Below are 24,657 nucleotides of genomic sequence, written 5' to 3'. Positions count from 1 at the left end.
ACCAGCTTTACTAAGAGGCATACCAGTGTGAACCTGTTAGAAAAACTCAGAGATGTTATAGCAAAATGGCTTTCCCCGCTAGGACTCTGCTCAGGATTTGTACTTTCCAATAACACAAGTAACACTGTAGGAACAATATAACTGGGTTATTCTAAACATATGCCATATTTTGCCCACACAGTAAACTTCATGGTTCAGAATTTTTTTTAAAAATGTCATTGGTGTCTGTGGCTCAAAACATTTCTAGACATTTTTGGCATTTAGCAACCATATTTACAAGATTGCAGTAGCTGCAAGAACAGTTCAAATTTTCCATGGCACCAATTGAAGTACAGTAAGTGGAATTCCATACATATATGTTTCAGTGAATGGAAAAACAGCAACAACCAATCCAAACCTACACAATAAGCCATAACATAGCTTATTCCAGTATACTGGAGAAGGCTCTCTTTTTTATGCACACTACTCAAACCATTTGAAGTAGTAACTAATGAAGTGATATCAGACAATGCTAGTCTGAGTCAGGTGATTCCCTTAATAAAACTACTGAAATAGCAGCTAGAGAAACTGAAGAAGGAGATAAAATAAAGTGATTCCACTCATTATAATGGTCTTGTAGATTAAGTTCATTAACTTTGCCGGGACCAAAGGGTTGTCAAGATCTTGCATTTGGATCACTACATTTTGGCAAACATGCATGATCCTAAATTGAAGTCATATATAATGTCTTTCTTTGCAACTGACACAGATCTTAGTGCACCAAAGTAAAACAACATTTTGGAATCTTTTCAGGCTTAAAGTGTTTGCCCACAATTATTGACAACTCTACTGTGATTAAATCTGATGTTCAAAACATCAATAGAATGGTGGAGGATTATTTTAATAATAATATACAAATTAACATATCACACATTTCTTTTGATTACTGGGAGTGCAAAAAGGCAATTTGAATTTCCTTGTACAAACTAGCTTTGGTGTACTTAAACAAACCAGTCTACATTGTGTGCTTGGAAAAAGTGTTTAGCACAGTTGGAAATCTTGTCAGTGATTGGCAAAGGATGCTAATTCCTTCAAATTTGGAAAAACTGGTGTTCATAAATGTGAACAATTCTATGATGAAGACCTTACACCAAAACACAAGGGTCTGGGAACATCTCTACTATATTGTAATTAATAATTACTATGAATCCTTCTCAGAGTTATAGGTGGACAAGACCATGGGAAAGTGCTATGTTAAATAGAGGTGCATAGACTATTTTCATTATTTTGGCACCTCTTAAGGAGTCATCTTGAGCTAGATTTGTATTTGTAATGCTTCTAGTACTACAGTAGTAAAGGTTTGAGGGAGATCCCTTTATTTGACTTTTTGCAGAGTTTTGCTAAAACTTTCACATTGAGGAAATTGTACAGAAAAATTTTTGCTTTCAGTTTAAAAAGAATGTTGTGTTTGTATAACCACATAGCATTGAAGGAGAAGCAAACTCCTCCACTGTATAAAAATCAAGTTACATTTTAAAAAATACTAACAATTTAATTTTGTATCAAAAAAGAATCAGAGTAGATTCCAACTCAATACTTCATGCATCATAGGCAGACACTAAACTCGCAAGCTAAAATTTCTGCCAGCTTATATTACTTCACAGCAACCAAAATACCTACAGTAATAAATGTGATGGAGGACTCCCTGTTAGGTTTATGCAAACACTGCAGTAGCGTTGCTAATATTCCCCTATTATTCAAGAGCAGCATTGTACATCTAAATCACCTAAGGAACTTGCAGATTGCAACAATTTTAAAAAAAATATATGACATTGAATTGTTCTGTCTGTATCACTGCATGGGCAAACTAGGCCCTTGGAGATTCATCTTCACTCCGTGCTTGCCCTTGACTGAGCTCAGTGATACACTGTGATCACCCTGCATTTGCTCTATGTATTTCAGTTTGGAAAACTGCTGATAACAAGGTCCATCATTGCATCTATTGCAGTGGAATGATATAGAGGGTATACAATAAAAAAGTATAGACAAAAAACAGTGTGCAGAAGAACAGCTGCTCCAAACACCAGTAGGTGAACAAAATGTCACCCATACTTTGAAATACAGTTAAAAAACACAAAAAGAGTCACAAAAAGGAAAAATGAATGCTAAATATTGAAACTTCCCTTTTATATATCAGGAGAAATGTATCTTGCATTAAACCTCAGCATGTTCAATCTTCATGAGTTGTTTCTCTGGTTCATAGAAAACAATTAAATAATAATAGTGCAATTGTTTTAAAAAATCCCCACAATTTCCACATGTACATTTAAACTCCCACCCAATGTTGTATCTACTATTAGGTAGACAAACAGCATAGAGATGTGCCCAGTTAGTTTGTTGCTTCATATGCCATGTAGCGTGCCATGCATCTTGCACCACACACTACACCATGAGTTATGCCACAGAGAATGTTACATAACGTAACATAGCGCCGAACTGGAAAAAAGTCATAATGTGTAATATAACTATTTGTCCACCAGGTGTCACTTTTCCTAAACTACACAGCACATGCTTCTGATTTCCAATGCATTTTCTGTATCCTTGACCGATGATTGGCTGACAGAAGAAGTGATTTTGTACAATATAGTGCAGCATCTTCCTCATAGAATCAGGGCTGTAGAAGAATGTCTAATAAAGTTTTAAATCATTAAGTGTGTGGCTCCTGTACTATTATATAAAAATATTTCACACACATGCACAGCTCTGTATTACACACTTACTGTGCATTTGAAGTTGCACACTTGCTTCAATGTCGGCGCTGTCCCAGACTAGAGATGTCATGACTTTAGGGACTAGTTGCAGGCTGTTTGAAAGAGGGAACCCCGTGTTACAGACTGAACGTGTGTTTTAAAATGCACACTTGTGGCACTGTCATCGCTGTCCCAGACACTATAGTTATTTCATAATTTTAGAAACTAGTAGCAGGATCTATGTAAAAGTGAGGTCTCCGTAATACAAACTGATTGTGCATTTTAAGGTGCACACTTGCAGTACTGTCGGTGCTGTTGTGGCTATCAGATCTGTGGGTTGCAATGTGCGACACAATGGGATCTCTGGCGCATGCCCAGTGGAGCTGCTCCATATGCCAGTAGTGCTATGCAATGGCATATGGAGGATCATAGTACTGTGCATGCCCAGTGTGTTAGGAATCACACACAGTGCATCCCAGACTTACAGTAAACACTCTAGTGATTTCATGGCTTTAGGAACTACTGTAGTAGTGGGCTGTTTGTAAGAGGGATCTCTGTATTACAAACTGATTGTGTTTTTGAATTTGCACACTTGCGGCACTGCCAGCTCTGTACTAGACTTACATTCTTAATTTATTATTTAGTTAAAGCTTAAGAGTGGTGTGAAAAGAATAAAACTATGGGTGACTTACAGTATTAAAGCTGTTACACTGTAATGTACTGCTGGATGTATTCATTAAGTACTGTACAGTATTTTCATACCATATTGGTGCTACAGTATCAATAATTCAGGAAAATGTGTTTACCTTTGCAAAGGAGAGTACCTTATTGTTCTAAAGTTTCATGTATTGTATGTTTTAAGTGATTTATTTTCTGTATTTTTATCAATACTGTAAATTGAAGAACCATGTGGCTGATTACAGTATATTTTGCAGAGTACTGTATTGTAATAAAGTTTAATGGCCTACTAAGAATTCAAAGCAGACAGCCATGGATGATCTTGTACTGTCTTTATTGTACAGTATCTGATTTACCGGATCATGAATATTATCTACTGGCAATAAATACAATATCCTAAAGAGAACCTGGTTTTGTGTTATATTTTGATTATCAAATTCCTTATCCATAAAAACTGTCCTGTACTATTCGTTGGGAATCTGCCCCCCCCGCTATGGAGACAGTCTGCTGCCCAGGAGGCGGAGCCATAAGAGGAGCTGAGGCACAGTACACATCATTCAGAGGAGGCACACTTCCGGGTTCCATGCTGTTAATGAAACCTGGACATCAGCTACAGTGCAGCATGATGCTGTACACTCAAACCTGCTCGTGAGCGCTCGCAAGCGGGTCGATGTTGCCCAAGTGCGCATGCGCACAACGGAGGTGGCTCCATTGTGCGCATGCACGAGACCCGAATAACGATGGCCAAGCTGTCATTATGGGTCTCGCACCAAAGGGGGCATGCTGTCGATGGTGATTGACAGCACACCCCCTTTGGTGGTTGTGCTGGGGGCATGGCTGCCCAGATGGAGGCGTTCCCATGGGAACACCAACCATCTGGGGCTGGTCCCACTGACATCACTAGTGATGTCAGTGGGAGTGCTTTTGGCTCTGATAGAGCCAAAAGCACTCCAGGGCTTGTGGCAGCGAGACCCTACTGCAGAGTCTCGTCGCAAGCCCGATGGTCGTGATGGTCTTGACCATCGCGACCATCATTTTGGCCGCTCGCTATAGCTGTAGGTGGTCACCTACAGCTATGCGAGCGGCCAGGAGGCCGCTCCAAAAAGGAGCAGGGATAGCCTTGATTCAGAGTGAGTGCTCTGTCAGAGCGTCCGGCTTTGAATCAGGTCCTGACTCCTATTCTACCCAGAAGAGTTCTTGAGCACTAGGGATGCCGCTCATGTTGCTGCTGCAGGGGGTTAGTATTCTTCAAAGGGAACAAGAAGACTACTAGGGGTAAATTTACTAAGAATTGAGTCTGGGAGAGTTTGCTTCTTTTTAAACTCGATTAGCTTCGCCAAAACTCGGGTGATTTGAGGCTCCTAAAACTCTAAAATTTGCCATGAAGTGAGTTCAGCTGAGAGTGAGATGGCCGATGGTGAAGCAGAATGAGATATCCCCTTGCATAGCACATTTTGCAGGAGATTACTCACCCAAGATTGCATTGTCTTTTCAATGTAAAACTCTCCCGTGCAAGCAGCCTGCACATATGACTAAGATACAGTATGTGAATTCTGCTTGTGTTCTGTGGTGTTGTGGTGGAATTTACCAAGCAGGGAGTTTCTAAACTCTCATGAGAAGGGACAACTCTACTATAAAAACTCAGGGGAAAAAGTCACCTGCCCGTAATCTGCAAGTTTGGCAGAAACATACACAGATCATTGTGATCCATGTATGTGTCTGCCTTTAAATAGAAAAAAAGCTTTCATTTTTATAAAAAAACTGACATGAGGTCCACCCCAAAAGCCTAACCAAACCCAGACTTGTCAGCCTGTTCTGGTACCTAACTATATGGGGAACAAAATGAGTAGGGTTCCACCATAATTTTGGTACCAGCACCAGGCTGTAGGGCCAGTCCTGGTTTTAATTATAGGGGTGAAAATGTGTAGGGGTCCCTTTGTAATTATAACCAGGACTGGACCCTTCTAGCAGGGAATTGATGCCACAGCCAGGGGAGCACTTTCACCGAGCCCCCCAGCCTCAGCATCAGTCCTGACTGTGAGTCAGGCCAGAGATCCCTGGGGTGTTGGGGAACCGCAGAATAAACTTTAGTAACCTGCAGCTCTCCATTGACTTCAATGGAGGAGCTGTTCATTGGCTGAGAAAGGCAGGGGCTCACCTCTCTCAGCCAATGAATGCTCAAACACATCTTTATAAAGGCAGAAGCAATGTCTGAGCATTTAATTCAAGAGATATCAACCAACCTGGTTGGTAAAAGTTGTGTGGTTTGGGATTTTCATTTTATTGTTTTAAGAAGACCTTGGATGCCTGCTTTGGACAAGGGAACCACTCCTGATGATGTAGGTGAGTATGTGTGTGTATGTATGTATGTTTTTATGTATGTAATAAAACTGTACTTTCACAATATGTATGTTTTGTGTTTTTTTAAACATTTCTTTAAGGATGAACTACAGGTATCAGCTGGCCCTTAATGTCCCACATGCTGGTACTTGTGGTTCTCCAAGTACCAGCATGCAATGGGAGCCTTTCTTGGACTTGCAGTTTGACTGTAAAGACAATGTTGATACTTCTATATTTTACACACCACATACTCTATCAACGCACCACCCACTGCCCAGTGGTGGCGGGGATAGCCCTGGACTATCATCCTATGCCAGGGGTGCCCTGGAGAAGTGGACTTCTTTATTGGAGGGGTCCCAAGCTCCCCAGGGATCCCTGGCTTGGGCTGACTACCAGTCAGGACTGATGCTGCGGCTGGGGTGCCCGCTGAAAGGGCCCCCTGACTGTGGCATCAACCTTCTGCTAGAAAGGGTCTGGTGCTGCTTTTAATTATAGGGGGACCTCTACACAATTTCCCCCACTATAATTAAAACCAGGACTGGCCCTTCAGCCTTCTGCTGTTACCTAAATTAAGGTGGAACTCTACTCATATTGTTTACTGTAATTTTAGGTATCAGGACTGGCTGGAAAGTGTGGGGCTGGTTAAGCTTTAGGGGGGATCCTATGTCATTTTTTTTACATTTAACCCATATTTTTCTATTTACAGGCAGAAACATCCATGGATCACAGTGATCTGTGTATTTTTCTGCCAAACTTGCAGATTACAGGCAGGTGAATTTTTTTTCCCGAGTTTTTATAGGAGAGTGTTCCCTTCTCATGAGAGTTTAGAAACTCTCTGCTTGGTAAATTCCTGAATCCTATTTTCACTAGTGAAAAGGTTCTTGAGATTAGCCGATGGTGAATTGAAGAGAGTTTGCTAACTCTTTAGTATTTTCCCATAGCAAAGGAGATATCTCTCCCGAGTTTTACATCAGTAAATTTGTGAGTGGGAAAAGAAGCCCAAACTATCCAGAGTTTGCAAACTCACCCAAACTCGATTCTTAGTAAATTTACCCCCTAGTTTCAAACAATAACTGAATGAAACTATCCTTTATAAATTGAATCAAGGATGAAAGCTGCCATCCAGTTGCATTAGCTCTGCATCCATTATCCATCATCAATGTATTTGGTTTTACAAAGTCAGTTGAGCTCCTCTGAACCCACTACCAAATTCCATCTCAACTCCATTTTACCAGAACAGAGATTCCTCAACTTTTCTGGAATGTTAAACAAAATAGTTATTGGCCTAGAATATACCATTGTACCCACTATCCACCTAACCACATATATGTGGATGAGCACTACTGGTAAAACTAAAGATTACATTAATTTGACAGCCCACTGGGTGAGTGTATCATCTTAAGCAGGAGCAGGCAGCAATATCTAATGCACAATTCCAGCTCATTCACAGACAGTCTACTATCTGTATCACCAGCTTTACTAAGAGGCATACCAGTGTGAACCTGTTAGAAAAACTCAGAGATGTTATAGCAAAATGGCTTTCCCCGCTAGGACTCTGCTCAGGATTTGTACTTTCCAATAACACAAGTAACACTGTAGGAACAATATAACTGGGTTATTCTAAACATATGCCATATTTTGCCCACACAGTAAACTTCATGGTTCAGAATTTTTTTTAAAAATGTCATTGGTGTCTGTGGCTCAAAACATTTCTAGACATTTTTGGCATTTAGCAACCATATTTACAAGATTGCAGTAGCTGCAAGAACAGTTCAAATTTTCCATGGCACCAATTGAAGTACAGTAAGTGGAATTCCATACATATATGTTTCAGTGAATGGAAAAACAGCAACAACCAATCCAAACCTACACAATAAGCCATAACATAGCTTATTCCAGTATACTGGAGAAGGCTCTCTTTTTTATGCACACTACTCAAACCATTTGAAGTAGTAACTAATGAAGTGATATCAGACAATGCTAGTCTGAGTCAGGTGATTCCCTTAATAAAACTACTGAAATAGCAGCTAGAGAAACTGAAGAAGGAGATAAAATAAAGTGATTCCACTCATTATAATGGTCTTGTAGATTAAGTTCATTAACTTTGCCGGGACCAAAGGGTTGTCAAGATCTTGCATTTGGATCACTACATTTTGGCAAACATGCATGATCCTAAATTGAAGTCATATATAATGTCTTTCTTTGCAACTGACACAGATCTTAGTGCACCAAAGTAAAACAACATTTTGGAATCTTTTCAGGCTTAAAGTGTTTGCCCACAATTATTGACAACTCTACTGTGATTAAATCTGATGTTCAAAACATCAATAGAATGGTGGAGGATTATTTTAATAATAATATACAAATTAACATATCACACATTTCTTTTGATTACTGGGAGTGCAAAAAGGCAATTTGAATTTCCTTGTACAAACTAGCTTTGGTGTACTTAAACAAACCAGTCTACATTGTGTGCTTGGAAAAAGTGTTTAGCACAGTTGGAAATCTTGTCAGTGATTGGCAAAGGATGCTAATTCCTTCAAATTTGGAAAAACTGGTGTTCATAAATGTGAACAATTCTATGATGAAGACCTTACACCAAAACACAAGGGTCTGGGAACATCTCTACTATATTGTAATTAATAATTACTATGAATCCTTCTCAGAGTTATAGGTGGACAAGACCATGGGAAAGTGCTATGTTAAATAGAGGTGCATAGACTATTTTCATTATTTTGGCACCTCTTAAGGAGTCATCTTGAGCTAGATTTGTATTTGTAATGCTTCTAGTACTACAGTAGTAAAGGTTTGAGGGAGATCCCTTTATTTGACTTTTTGCAGAGTTTTGCTAAAACTTTCACATTGAGGAAATTGTACAGAAAAATTTTTGCTTTCAGTTTAAAAAGAATGTTGTGTTTGTATAACCACATAGCATTGAAGGAGAAGCAAACTCCTCCACTGTATAAAAATCAAGTTACATTTTAAAAAATACTAACAATTTAATTTTGTATCAAAAAAGAATCAGAGTAGATTCCAACTCAATACTTCATTCATCATAGGCAGACACTAAACTCGCAAGCTAAAATTTCTGCCAGCTTATATTACTTCACAGCAACCAAAATACCTACAGTAATAAATGTGATGGAGGACTCCCTGTTAGGTTTATGCAAACACTGCAGTAGCGTTGCTAATATTCCCCTATTATTCAAGAGCAGCATTGTACATCTAAATCACCTAAGGAACTTGCAGATTGCAACAATTTTAAAAAAAATATATGACATTGAATTGTTCTGTCTGTATCACTGCATGGGCAAACTAGGCCCTTGGAGATTCATCTTCACTCCGTGCTTGCCCTTGACTGAGCTCAGTGATACACTGTGATCACCCTGCATTTGCTCTATGTATTTCAGTTTGGAAAACTGCTGATAACAAGGTCCATCATTGCATCTATTGCAGTGGAATGATATAGAGGGTATACAATAAAAAAGTATAGACAAAAAACAGTGTGCAGAAGAACAGCTGCTCCAAACACCAGTAGGTGAACAAAATGTCACCCATACTTTGAAATACAGTTAAAAAACACAAAAAGAGTCACAAAAAGGAAAAATGAATGCTAAATATTGAAACTTCCCTTTTATATATCAGGAGAAATGTATCTTGCATTAAACCTCAGCATGTTCAATCTTCATGAGTTGTTTCTCTGGTTCATAGAAAACAATTAAATAATAATAGTGCAATTGTTTTAAAAAATCCCCACAATTTCCACATGTACATTTAAACTCCACCCAATGTTGTATCTACTATTAGGTAGACAAACAGCATAGAGATGTGCCCAGTTAGTTTGTTGCTTCATATGCCATGTAGCGTGCCATGCATCTTGCACCACACACTACACCATGAGTTATGCCACAGAGAATGTTACATAACGTAACATAGCGCCGAACTGGGAAAAAAGTCATAATGTGTAATATAACTATTTGTCCACCAGGTGTCACTTTTCCTAAACTACACAGCACATGCTTCTGATTTCCAATGCATTTTCTGTATCCTTGACCGATGATTGGCTGACAGAAGAAGTGATTTTGTACAATATAGTGCAGCATCTTCCTCATAGAATCAGGGCTGTAGAAGAATGTCTAATAAAGTTTTAAATCATTAAGTGTGTGGCTCCTGTACTATTATATAAAAATATTTCACACACATGCACAGCTCTGTATTACACACTTACTGTGCATTTGAAGTTGCACACTTGCTTCAATGTCGGCGCTGTCCCAGACTAGAGATGTCATGACTTTAGGGACTAGTTGCAGGCTGTTTGAAAGAGGGAACCCCGTGTTACAGACTGAACGTGTGTTTTAAAATGCACACTTGTGGCACTGTCATCGCTGTCCCAGACACTATAGTTATTTCATAATTTTAGAAACTAGTAGCAGGATCTATGTAAAAGTGAGGTCTCCGTAATACAAACTGATTGTGCATTTTAAGGTGCACACTTGCAGTACTGTCGGTGCTGTTGTGGCTATCAGATCTGTGGGTTGCAATGTGCGACACAATGGGATCTCTGGCGCATGCCCAGTGGAGCTGCTCCATATGCCAGTAGTGCTATGCAATGGCATATGGAGGATCATAGTACTGTGCATGCCCAGTGTGTTAGGAATCACACACAGTGCATCCCAGACTTACAGTAAACACTCTAGTGATTTCATGGCTTTAGGAACTACTGTAGTAGTGGGCTGTTTGTAAGAGGGATCTCTGTATTACAAACTGATTGTGTTTTTGAATTTGCACACTTGCGGCACTGCCAGCTCTGTACTAGACTTACATTCTTAATTTATTATTTAGTTAAAGCTTAAGAGTGGTGTGAAAAGAATAAAACTATGGGTGACTTACAGTATTAAAGCTGTTACACTGTAATGTACTGCTGGATGTATTCATTAAGTACTGTACAGTATTTTCATACCATATTGGTGCTACAGTATCAATAATTCAGGAAAATGTGTTTACCTTTGCAAAGGAGAGTACCTTATTGTTCTAAAGTTTCATGTATTGTATGTTTTAAGTGATTTATTTTCTGTATTTTTATCAATACTGTAAATTGAAGAACCATGTGGCTGATTACAGTATATTTTGCAGAGTACTGTATTGTAATAAAGTTTAATGGCCTACTAAGAATTCAAAGCAGACAGCCATGGATGATCTTGTACTGTCTTTATTGTACAGTATCTGATTTACCGGATCATGAATATTATCTACTGGCAATAAATACAATATCCTAAAGAGAACCTGGTTTTGTGTTATATTTTGATTATCAAATTCCTTATCCATAAAAACTGTCCTGTACTATTCGTTGGGAATCTGCCCCCCCCGCTATGGAGACAGTCTGCTGCCCAGGAGGCGGAGCCATAAGAGGAGCTGAGGCACAGTACACATCATTCAGAGGAGGCACACTTCCGGGTTCCATGCTGTTAATGAAACCTGGACATCAGCTACAGTGAGCATGATGCTGTACACTCCAAAACTACTTGAGGTATTTCTCTCTGCCATCTCCGCCATTAATTTTCTTCTTTCTCTGATCTCACCTTATTCCTCCTCCTCTTACTCTCTCTTCCATCTCCACCAATTTTTTTCTCTCTCTCTATTTCTGTTTCCCCCTATTCCTGTCTTATCTCCCCCTATTCCTAAACTCTGCTGCCTGCCCTTATTCCTACTGACTCCATATTTCCCCTATTCCTGCCCTCTATCTCCCATCTCCCCATATTCCTCCTCTCTCTCCCAGCTCCCCCTCTATCTCCTATTAGTTCGATTCAATGCAACACATATTGAATAGCGCTAGGAATGAGCTCCCGAAGCTTTTAAATTCTGTGAGTTGTTAGGTCGGAGAATGCCCTTCTCTCACCCCTTGCGCCTTAAATAGGGTGTTTAGTCGTGAGAACAGGCAATCCCTGACTAAACTTCCCAGTGCGATGCTATTTTTGCTGCGCTAAGGGCAGAAAACAGCATTGCGTCAGGGCTTTTGCCGGATTTTTGCTTGCATCTCAGGAGAGATGCAAGAAGAAATCCTTAGTCAGGCTTAGTAGTATTCTGAATTGAATAGCTCCGGGAGCTCATCACTGGTTATTCAATTCACATTGAATTTAATCGAGCCCAATGTCTTTCCCGGCTTGCCCTATTCTCTCTCTCTCTCTCTCCCCCTAGCTTTCCCTCTTTCTCACAGCTTTCACTCTCTCTCCTATGCCTCTCCTGTGTCCCCCCTCTCTCTCCCAGCTTCCCCTCTTTCTCCTATGTCTCTCCCATCTCCCCATATTCCTCCTCTCTCTCTCCCAGCTTCCCCTCTTTCACATATGTGTCTCCTGGCTTTCAGTCTTGCTTCTCTCTCTCTCCCAGCTTCCCCTCTTTCTCCTATGTCTTTCCCGGCTTCCCCTGTTACTCCTCTCTCTCCCAGCTTCCCCTCTTTCTACTATGTCTCCCCCTATTTCTCCTCTCTCTCCCATCTCCCCCTATTCCTTCTCTCTCCCAGGTTCCCCTTTATCTCCTATGTCTCTCCCGGCTTCCCCTATTTCTCTTATGTCTCTCACCGCTTCCCCTATTCCTCTCTCTCTCGTCTTTACCTATTGCTTCTCTCTCTTTCCTAGGTTCCTCTTTTTCTCCTATGTCTCTCCCGATTCCCCTATTCTTATCCTCTCTCTCCCATCTTCCCCTCTTTCTCCTATGTCTCTCTCGGCTTCCCCTATTCCTCCTCTCTCTCTCTCTCTGTCTCTCTCTCGTCTTTCCCAATTCCTTCCTACTCTCTCCTAGATCTCGTCTCCTATGTCTTTCCCAGCCTCCCCAATTCCTTGACTATCTCCCAGCTTCCCCTATTCCTTCTTTTGCTCCCAGCTCCCCCTTTTTCTCCTATGTCTCTCCCTGCTTTCCCTATTCCTATCCTCTATTTCACAGCTTCCTCTCTTTCTCATATGTCTCTCCTGCTTCCACTTTTGCTTCTCTCTCTCTCCCAGCTTCCCCTCTTTCTCCTATGTCTCATCCAGCTTCCCCTATTCCTCCTCTCTCTCCCAGCTTCTCCTCTTTCTCCTATGTCTCCCCTATTACTGGTCTCTCTCCCATCTCCCGCTATTTCTTCTCCTCTTCCAGATTCCCCTCTTTCTTCTATGTCTCTCCCATTTCCCCCTATTCCTCCTCTCTCTGCCAGCTTCCCCTCTTTTTCCTATGTCTCTCCTGGCTTCCCCTCTTCCTTCTCTCTCTCCCAGCTTCCCCTCTTTCTCCTATGTCTCTCTCGGCTTCCCCTACTCCTCCTTTCTCTCTCTAGTCTTTCCCAATTCCTTCCCATTTACTCCCAGCTCCCTTCTTCTATGTCTTTCCCAGCCTCCCCAATTCCTTCTCTCTCTCCTGGCTTCCCCTATTCCTTCTCTCTCTCCCAACTCACCCTATTTCTCCTATGTCTCTCTAGCTTCCACAATTCTTCCTCTCTTTCTCTCGGCTCAACCTGTTCCTTCACTCTCTTGATGAACTCCTCCCTATCTGTGCTCTCTCTCAGTTCAACCTAAACCTTCTCTTTCTCTCCTGGCTCTCCCTATTTCTTCTCACTCTCTTCCCACTCCCCATATTTCTCCTATGTCTCTCCTGGCTCCCCATATTCTCTCTCTACCACAGTTCCCCCTATTCCTCCTCTCGCTCACCTGGCTCTCCCTAATTCTCCTATGTTGGGTCCTCTCTTTCCTTCTCTCTCCCCAGCTGCCCAAATGTCTCCTTTTTTTCTCCTGGCTACCCCCTTTCCTCCTTTTTATCCTGTCTCCCTCTAATCCTTTTTAGTATTTAGCTATTTCAAACCTGCAGATCCATGTAGTATTAATATTAATTGTATACAATATATTGTTTATAATATTTCTATTTTATAATATTTGTTATGGGCAAATATTCATGTTTGTGTATGTAAATAATGGACACTATTGTGTGACATAACATGAAAAAGGGACACTGACATAATGTGAAAAAGGGACACTACTTTGTGTCATAACATGAAAAAGGGACACTACTGTCTGACAAAAGGTGAAAAAGGGCACTACTGTGTTATGTAACATGAATAAGGGACACTACTGTGCAGTGTGGTATGATGAAGGGATACTGCCATGTGGTGTAATGTGACCAAGGGACACAACTGTGTGACATAACGTGACTATGGGGTACTACATGTGATGTAATGTGAAAAAGGGACACTACTGTGTGACATAATGTGAAAAAAAGACACTACTGTGTGACATAATGTGAAAAATTAGGTGGCTACACCTCTTCCCAGCAAGACCACACCTGAATTTTTTTGTGCGTGTCTTAGGGCATGAGCTCTCTGTGCTTCCCCTATGGATGGTGGCACGCATGCTATTTTGTCAAAATGTGTAGTTGTGGCTCTGCTTTGGTGTGCACAGATGTGTCCTCTGCATTCAGCACCCCTGCCGTAAAAAGTCCTACAGTGAACACTATCTAATTTTCTACAGTTGCTAAACTAGGGCCTGGGAAAATGCCATCCCCTTTCTTTGTGTATGACCTACATCAGTGATGTGCCAGCTTTACCTATAGATATCTGTCCAATATGTCTGGTGGGAAAGAAAATCTGGTCCATTTTCCAGCATCTGGGAGCAAATTTCTATTGTTATTTGCTCCTATATATTCCCAGATTTTCTGTCCCACTGCATGAATTGGACAGATATATCTATAGGTGAAAGTCTGAAGGGGGGAGCATGATGGGAACTATCAACTACTGTATACAGTGCTGTATCAAGGCATTCAATAAGGTCCAGTACAGGAGGGGGAGAGACACACTGAAACAGAACATACAGTATGTACAAAGTGGTAGAATATAATGTGCTGTACATTACAGTACTTATGACTCAGGGAGGGCTGAGGTCTTCTATTATTATGCATTCTGTGTGTCAAAAAAAATGTTGTCTAGTCCACAAATTACAGTAACTACAGTACTGTGTCCCTAACAGTACTAATCATTACAACTATCTACTGACTGATGAGGGGAGGGCTGTGGCCTTGAAAGGTGGCTGGGCCCGGCTGCAGGGTCCTGGGCAAGGGGAAGGGCTGAGGCCCTTCAGTTTGTGGTACTTTGGAAAAAAAACAACATATCATTTTGCCTCAAAACAATGTGGAAAAAGGTCAATAAATTCAGACTGACAGTATTACTATTATTACAGTACACTTTACTGACAGTATCCACTTACTTACTGTACAGTATGGCTCATGGACACTAGACCAGACTCAAAGATGAGCGGGCGGGAGGGGAGGCCATGCCGCATTCACCAGCATGGCATCAGTAACAATATCCCCAGATTGGGCTGCATGTACAGTGCACTGGGGATATCATTGGCGACTCGAGGGAGCCAGTGCGCGCAGGCATTGTTGGTGATTTACTGCATACACACTAGATGATATGAACAATATATCATTGAACCATATTGTCATCGTTCAAGCAAATCATCTGGTGTGTAAGCTCCTTTAGACAGGTCACTGAAACATGCTGTACAGTACTGGAAATAAAAAAGAAAACATGAGTACCGTACAGAAAGAATTAGTGGATAAGGAGAAGAGGTTGTAAATGGGTCTTTGGAGTATAGTAGGAAAAGAGAGGCACTGTGAAAAGGAAAAAAAAAGGAGAAAGATAGAAAACAATGTAGTGTACAGTACTTATGTGACCCCGAAAGGTGGCTGGGCCTGGCAGTAGGATCCTGGGCAGGTGGAAGGCTGAGGCCTGGAAGGGCGGTAGTGGTGGTGGTGATCTGTGAAAAAAAAACAGATGGTGGATGGTTTCCTTGGCAATGTTCACCATTCCTTGCCTTTTCAGGACACAAGGACAGACCTTGAGATGACTGCTTATATGGCTAATAGAGCGTCCATTATTATGGTAATGAAAGGCTCTTGCTTGCTTTGTGGGAAGGGACTATCATCCTCCATACACCACAGCATAGCATGACTGGCGTATGAATGGCTCCACTGGGCATGCACCAGAGATCCCATTGCAACCCCCAGAGCTGGCAGCTACCACAGCGCTGAAGTGCCGACAGTGCTGCAAGTGTGCATCTTAAAATGCACTGTCAGTTTGTAATACAGAGACCCCACTGTCAAATGGCACATTACTAGTTTCTAAAGTTTCTAAAGTTTCTAAAGTCAAGACATCATTGGCTTCAACCACACAGTCAGTTTGTAATACATTGACCTCACTTTTAAACAGAGCCCACTACTGATTTCTAAAGTCATGAAACACTATAATGTCCTAGTCTGGGAAAGCGCTGACAGTGCCAACAGTGCCACAAGTGTGCATCTTAAAAAGCACGGTCAGTTTGTAATACTGAACTCCCACTTTCAAACAGCCCACTACTAGTTCCTAAAGTCATAAAATCACTATAGTGTTTAAGTCTGGGATGCACTGTGTATAACTCCCAACACACTGGGCATGTTCAGTACTATGATCCTCCATACGCCATGGCATAGTGTGACTGGCATATGGAGCAGCTCCACTAGGCATGCACCAGGGATCCTATTGCAACCCCTGGAGCTGCTAGCCACCACAGTGCCATTCAGTGTCATAAGTGTGCATCTTAAACTGCACTGTCAGTTTGTAATACAGAGACCCCACTTTCAAATGGCCCACTATTAGTTTCTAAAGTCAAGAGATCATTATACTGTCCAAGTTTGGGACAGCGCCAACTGTGCCGACACTGACTTCAACCGCACAGTTAGTTTGTAATACAATAACCTCACTTTTAGAAAGAGACCAGTACTACTTTCTAAAGTCATGAAATCACTATAGTTTCCAAGTCTGGGACAGCGCCAATAGTGACGACAGTGCCGCAAGTGTGCATCCTAAAATGCAAAGTCAGTTTGTAATACAGATACCCCACTTTAGTTGCGTGTGACTCCCGACCCACTGGGCATGTGTAGTGCTGTGATCCTCCATACGTCACAGCATAGTGCGACTGGCATATGGAGCAGCTCCACTGGGCATGCACTAGAGATCCCATTGCAACCCCCAGAGCTGGCAGCCACCACAGTACCGACATGCCGACAGTGCCGCAAGTGGGCATTTTAAAATGCACAATCAGTTTATAAAACAGAGATCCCTATTTCAAACAGCCCACTACTAGTTCCTAAAGTCATGAAATTACTATATTGTTTAAGTCTCAGATGCACTGTGTGTGACTCCCGACCCACTGGGCATACATAGTACTATAATTGTCTTTACACCACAGCATAGCACAACTGGTGTATGAAGCAGCTCCACTGGGTATGTGCTGGCTCCACTGGGTATGTGCCAGAGATCTCATTGCAAACCCGAGAGCTGGCAGCCACCATAGCACTAACATGACGACAGTGCCAAAAGTGTGCGTTTCAAAATGCACAATCAGTTTGTAATACCTCACTTTTAAACAGCCCACTACGATTCACTACAGTCTTGGACAGTGCCAAAAACAATTATTCTTTACCAGGGCTCGAACCTGGGCCAAGCACTGTTGCAAAGCGAACACCTAATCTAAATCCCACATGCCAGCTATATCAAGACCCACACATAGCAGGCTCATCCTAGTGCACTCCACCCACCCACTGCTGTTTTTAATAATAAAAAATGTGTTTTCTTTTCAAAATATTATACTAGTACATATACAGTATACACAGTACCCCATCATTAGAGAATAATTCATCCCATCTTTTTGAAAGCTGTGCATGCATCTCATTAATCTAGTGTATTGTTTATACCATCATAACAACATGGCAACTACACTACTGTATAGTTATGTACAGAATGTGTACTGATTTGCGTCCTGTTCTAAGAGCTTACTGTATGTACTGAATGTGATTTTAAAAATATTTGTTGTGTGAACATGCAATTACAGTGCGTGAATGTGATATCCATCCAATTTAACAGTATGGTATTCAGTACAAATTACAACAGTGGAGCACTCACCACCCAGCGGTTGAGCGCTGTATTACATGCCGTAACATATCTTTCATTGAAGAATACCATGGTATGCCAAAGTCCAGCCATCACATAATGTTTGTTGGTGCTACACAGAGGCCTGAATGGTGTGCTTTGAGCAACAAACTATCTGGGCCCATCTTTATAAGCCAGGAGAGGGATAGACCCACTTAAGATCAAACTCCACACGTTCTTCAGACACTGTAACAAAGGAAACTTCCCCAAATTTAAGAATGGGTAAAATAAACTTCCAATAGTGTAATACTGATCATATTCAAATTATACAGATAACATAAAAAACATACAATGTCCCCAGAATGTTCTTTTGCTCCAGCCAAGTAGATAGAGTCCATCCACACATCTCTTCACCAATTCACTTCCCCACCAACAAGTTTCAACACATTCTGTGTCTTTTTCAAGGTATGGTGAAGTTCCTCCTCTACTGGGTATTTATACCCCAAAGCATTAATACAGATTGTAATACCTAATGCCAGACAAAGATCAACAAACATATTATCCTGTTCCTAAATTCCTTCATTCAATATGCCCCTGTACTCATTCCCACTCCATATTTTAGAAAATGCAGCTCGTATTTCTCTCCAAAATCTTAGATGGAAAGGATATCCTTTGTTTGTGAGGGTTCATCTAGGAATTCCCTCCCCGTTGTGCTTTAACATTCTGGTCCGATTAGTTGTCACAGGCCGGAAACATTCGCGGGGGAACTCCGTTATTTTCAACTGGAAGTGACTTTACTCATTGTGTCATCATCTCTGTACCTCCATACAATAGAGTTTCAATGTCAAGGGGAAAACTTAGATACACTTTAAGAAGCCATGCGGAAATAGTTTATAGGAAACTTACTTTAAAAAAAAATTCATAAATTTAAAAATACTGAAAACACAATTGATCAAGATTCTGATATGGTGAATATGGAAACACCATTTAAACCAAAATCAATTTTCTTTCCAACTTACGCAAAAGGTAACATTTTAGAAACATTTGGTGCCTTAGTCACAGAAGAATTGAAAAATTTGGATTCAGAGAAAATTAGAACCAACCTCACTTCTAAGGAAAGAAAAGCACTTAAAAAATCAAAAAAGGACCCAATTGTGAAACCAACTGATAAAGGGGGGGCATTGTGGTATGGATCAAAAAGATTATGGAAAAGAGATTTACCACCAAATTGAGGACTGCAATACATATCAGAAATTAAGGGGAGACCCTATGCCCAAAGTAGTAGCTGAGTTAAAAAAGATTTTAGATGTCTATGTTAAAAATAAAACTTTAACAAAAAAAGAAAGCAAGTACATTTTAAATGAATCACCTGTAATACCAACTATATATGTGCTCCCAAAGATGTACAAGATTCCAAGTGTACCTCTGGGGAGACCTACAGTTCGGGGATAAACTCAGCTATATCAAATCTTTCTGAGTTTATAGATACCTATCTTCAACCCCTTGTGGTTAATACTCGTTTGCATATAAAGGACACTAGGGATGTGATTGAAATTTTAGATATTGTACAGTGGGAGAGTACATTTTCGCTGATTACAGCAGATGTGTGCACTCTATACACAATTATCGACCAAAGCCATGGGATTGAGGCAACTAAATTGGCACTTTCAAATTCAATTTTAAAGAGAAACATGCAAGAAATTTTAATAGATGGAATAACTTTTTTACTTTTGAATAATTATTTTATTTTTAAGGACAAATTTTTTATACAACAGAGAGTTACTGTGATGGGCACTTAGTTCGCTCCAAGTTACACAAACCTATTTATGGGGGCATGAGTAGCAGAGGCAATATGGAACAACAATCCATTTGGAGCGCACCTAGTGTCCTGGCAGAGGTATATAGATGATGTGCTTTTTATTTAATGAGAAGATCAAGTTTTATTGGAATATTTTTATAAGTATTTAAACAGTAATGATAGAAATATTGTTTTTTATTTTGATAGAAGTGAAGTGAGTGTACATTTCCTTGATATTAGTATTTATATAGAAGAGGGAAAATTTTAAACCAAAACTTTTACAAAACCTATGAATTCTTGGGCCTATATCAAAAAAACTATTTGTTATCACAATAATTGGCTTGATACAATTCCTTCTGGACAGATTAATGAGGACCTGTATGGACCATAATGGTTTTCTTGATCAAGCTCAGGAGATGAAGAAAAACTTTGAAGCTTCTGGCTATAAGAAAGAGGATATTGAAAATGCTATAGAAAAAGTTATCCAATTAGATCAGAAGAAATTGATTAAAGGGAAAGAGAAGGGGTTAAAAAGGGATAAAGATTGGCATTTTCAATGGGCATTTATTACCAATTTTTTTTCCCAACATATTAAAGTGGAAAAAATTCTTAAAAAGCACTGGAATTTTATTGTAAAAGATCCGGTCATAGGGAGAGATGTTGCGGATATTCCAGTGTGTATTTATAGAAAAGCCCCAAACTTAATATCAAAACTTGTAAAAAGTCTATGTCCAACATCCCCTAAAACAACCATTAACAAATCCACCAGTTTTTATAGATATGGATACTGTAAAGGATGTAAATACCTTTGGCCTAAAAATACCAGAAGTGAATATAAATTAAAAGAAATGTAATATAACATATTTTATAACAGGTCACATGCCTAATATTATATATGCCATAGAATGTTGCTGCAAAATGTTCTTTATTGGAAGGACTAGTAGACCTCTAAAGGTCAGGATTATGGAACATCTGTATAATATAAGAAAGGGTTTAGAAACACATGCTTTGGCATGGCACTGTAAAGGAAAACATTTTTGTGATCCTAAATACATTAGGAATTTTTATGGGTGGAGAAAAATTATAGGGGATAGTAGGACAAAAGATACATCCATTAAACTAGCCAAAACAGAGATGAAAATGATTTTTGACTATGAGACCTTACAACCCAATGGACTAAACAAAGATTTCGAAATTAAATGTTTTTTATAAAGTTGCAATATTTTAATACTTTTAATTATTTCAATATTTTTAAAGTTTTTTATTAATTTTATATATTTGTAGAGAATTGTATATTTGCATGATATTGATTTATTTATATTTCAGTTTTCAGAAAATATCCACATGAAAATGGCTCCCAGCATTATAAAATGGAATAAGGACTTCACAAAATGGCTGCAGCTATTTACATTGGAAGTTCACTATGTCCTAATGGCTTCCTAAAGTGCATCTAAGTTTTAACCTGACATTGAAACTCTATTGTACGGAGGAACAGAGAGGATGATGCTGTGAGTGAAGTCACTTCTGGTTGAAAATAATGGAGTTCCCTCGCGAATGTTTCTGGCCCTTAAGAACTAATTGGAAGAGGACCAGAATGTTAAAGCACAATGGGGAGGGAATTCCTAGATGAACCCTCACAAACAAAGGATATATTGCCCGTCTGAGATTTTGGAGGGAAATATGAGCAGTACTTTCTAAGAGGAGAGGGAATGAATATGGGGGCAGATTGATTAAAGGATTTTAGGATCAGGATTATATGTTAGTTGAACTTTGACTGGCATTAGGAATTACAATCTGTATTAATGCTTTGGGGTTTAAATACCCAGTAGAGGAGGCACTTCCCCATAACTTGAAAAAGACACAGAAGGTGGGAAGTACCTTCGTGAAGAGGTGTGTGGACAGACTTGATTTACTTGGCTGGAGCAAAGGAAAGTTCCGAGGACACCTGGTTATCTGTGATTCATGCCTTTATGTCTACCATTTGATAGTAGACTGATACATCTGGTAGGAGTCCATCTTCACTCTCATTGTATGTTTTTTATGTTATCTGTATAATCTGAATAAAATCAGTATTACACTGTTGTAAGTTTCCTTACCCATTCTTAAATTTGAGGAAGTTCCCTTTTTACAGTGTCTGATCAACGTGTGGAGTTTGATCTTAAGTGGCCTATCCTTTTCCTAGCTTATGCGCTGTTTGTCTACTTAATAGAAGACACAACATTGGGTAGGAGTTTAAATCTCCATGTGGAAATTGTGGGGATTTTTAAAAACAATATTGCACTATTATTATTTCATTGTTTTCTCTGTACCAGAGAAACAAATGATGAAGATTGAACATACTGAGGTTTAATGCAAGATACATTTCTCCTGATATATGAAAGGGAAGTTTCAATATTTAGCGCTCCTTTTTCCTATTTGTGACTCTTTTTGTGTTTTTGAATAAAACAGAGGGGACTGTGGTTTTCTTTCAGCAAAGGTAACTAAGGACATACAGTATCTGTACAGTAGCTCCAGGAATGTATTTAATTTATTGCAATTGCTGCTTGTCTGTATTAATGAATCCCATTACTTATATTTACACAACTTTTTTTATATTTAAGACACTTGACATTTAAATATATTTCTCATTAATAAGAATGCTGGGCTTGGTGCCAGCCATGTGAGGGGAACTGTATGCTCTGTAGTCTTGTAGGCAACATTTTCTATTAGATATTTGCTTACACTCATCAGTTAGCTACAGTATGTACCATTTATACAAGTACAACGATTATTACTTTACAGGATTACAAGAAAATACAGAGGTTTATGGTTTACTAGATTATTCATTGTTGGACTAAATGTCAATGAAGCCTGATGTATTAAAATGGAACCAAACTCGGGAACAGAAGTCCTAGAAAGACATAGGGCTCTATTTATTAAAATTATTTTTACTAAAATAAAGTGAAAAAGGGTGTTTTCACGGTATACAATCGGGAAGCGAGCTGCCTTAATACCGGCAGCCGACTTCCCGACTGTCATATCCAGGTGAGGGATGAAATGCCGGGCATCTAGATGTAGATGCCTGACATTTCCCAGATGCCGGGATACCGGCGCCGAGAGTGGACAGCCACAGGGGGTAGGGTTAGGTTTAGGGTACCCAGGGGGGACTTAGGGTTAGGCACCCCCTGGGGGACTTAGGTTTAGGCAGCAGGGAAGGGGGGATTAGGGTTAGGCACTTGGAGGGAGGTTAGGGTTATGGGGCTAGGTTAGGTTAGTTAGTACTTACCTATCCACGATCAGGATTTCCAGTGCTGTCAGGCTTCCGCTGCCGGGAACTCTGCTGTTGTCGGCCAGGCGCTGCCAGCGGTATTTCATACTGATTCCGTTTTCACACCCTTTTCACATTATTTTAGTTTCATCTAAATTTGCTAAAGGGTAATTGGAGTAGAATTCATAAAATTCTACTCCAAGCCCTATTTATCACATATTTTTAGTAAACAAATCACATTTCTTATAATTGTAATAGAAAATGTGATCTGCCTGAGATTTACTAAAATTAAACATGAAAAAATACTGGGGAAGCCCTGTGATAATAATGCCACCTGAAGGTAGCATTATCCAGGCTATTTCCCAGTTACCAGACTCCTGCTCTGCTCTAACAGGTATAGCAGAGCCCGGAGCCGGCCCCAGTGATCAGCTGTTGATCTAAACAGACAACAAGCTGATCACAATAAAAAAAAGTTCATAAAAAAACCCCATAAAAACTTAGCTGAGTCCAGGGCTGGTGATCGGTGCTCCGCTGATGTCCTAGCCTCCAGTCAGTTGGTCTTCCAGATCCTGCACTATGACCCTGGTCAGCTGCTGCATTAAACAGCTGACTGGGTCACAGTGCAGGATGGGAGAAAAGCTGACTGGATCCCCAGAGGGAGAACATCTCCAGAGCAGTGATGACTTGAACAGAGGTAAGTAAAAGTCATGGGAGGGGGGAGGTCGGCCACAGGGGGGAGGGTGGTTTGCGGCGGCTGCCTGGCACATGTGCAGAACCTTGCCACTGTATTTATTATGAAAAATACAGTGATATGACTGCGGAGGGGATTTACAGGAACAGAACTTTATTGCAAACTGTCCCTGCAGGGGATTTTTAATAAATCCTTGTGATTTTGCCTGAATTCGCAGTGCAATTTCAGTCAGACACATCACACTATGATCTGCATTTTAATGCGGACTGTAATAAATAGAGCCCATAATAACAAAGTGTTGACATGACTAAAAGTAAAATCATTTGTATAAACAACAGTTTAAACAATTAAACTGTGTTATCTAATAAAAAGCTTCAAATCTTATCAGGCTCTATGATTCTTTAATTAGCCCTCATCCCTGAATAACTAGACCTGTTTTGAAAAGACTCTGATGGTGAGTTCTAGTTTTCATTTTCTGTTCCTCTCTTTCCTATTCCTACATATCAATTCCTCCTAGTAAACATTACTATTGGGCCATGAGCATGCGCAGTTCACCAGAAAAATGGCTCAGCAGCCATTTTCCCAGTGATTTCCTACTGCGCATGCAGGAATCAGTGTGTCAAGGGGTCATGCGCTAGTGTGAATCCAGCCCCTCTCCCCCTTAGAAAGCTGATGTAGCAGTACTGACTGTGCTGCTGCATGCAGAATAGCCATGGCTGCAGAGCCTCCTCCTGGTAACAGGTGCGTCTGGCACCTGTTCACGACAGGGTCACATCAAACCTGTGTGGGGTGGGGACCACCCCTGTCACCCCCTTTAATCTGGTCCTGGCTGCAACCACTGACAGAGCCGGCTAATTGGTTTGCACTGCCATCAGTCATCAATAAGTGAGGGGGCTGGATTTGTTGGCTGCTGAATAGCTGTCACTGCTGTCATTAAGGCCAGCTGAGAGGGAGGATGTGAGGAGCCACTATTGGTGAGCCCACAGAGCTGTCCCTCTCTGCCAGCACCCCGGGCGAGTGCCATCCTTGCCAAAGGGTAGATACGCTCCTGCATATACTGATGTGCCCAGCTATAACGTGGCATCACAGCGCTATCTCTCACGCCACGTATGGCGCGCCGCACACCACGCCATGAGTCACGCCACAAAGAAAGTTTATTAGTGAAAAAAGTCATTACGTGTAATACATCATTTTGCCCACCAGATGTCACTTTTCCTAAACTACATAGCGCATGCGTCAGATTTCATTAAG

Source organism: Taudactylus pleione, unplaced genomic scaffold (genome assembly GCF_031769625.1).
Source record: "Taudactylus pleione unplaced genomic scaffold, aTauple2 ptg000906l, whole genome shotgun sequence".
Taxonomy (NCBI): Eukaryota; Metazoa; Chordata; class Amphibia; order Anura; family Myobatrachidae; genus Taudactylus; species Taudactylus pleione.
This window is presented reverse-complemented; position numbering follows the sequence as displayed.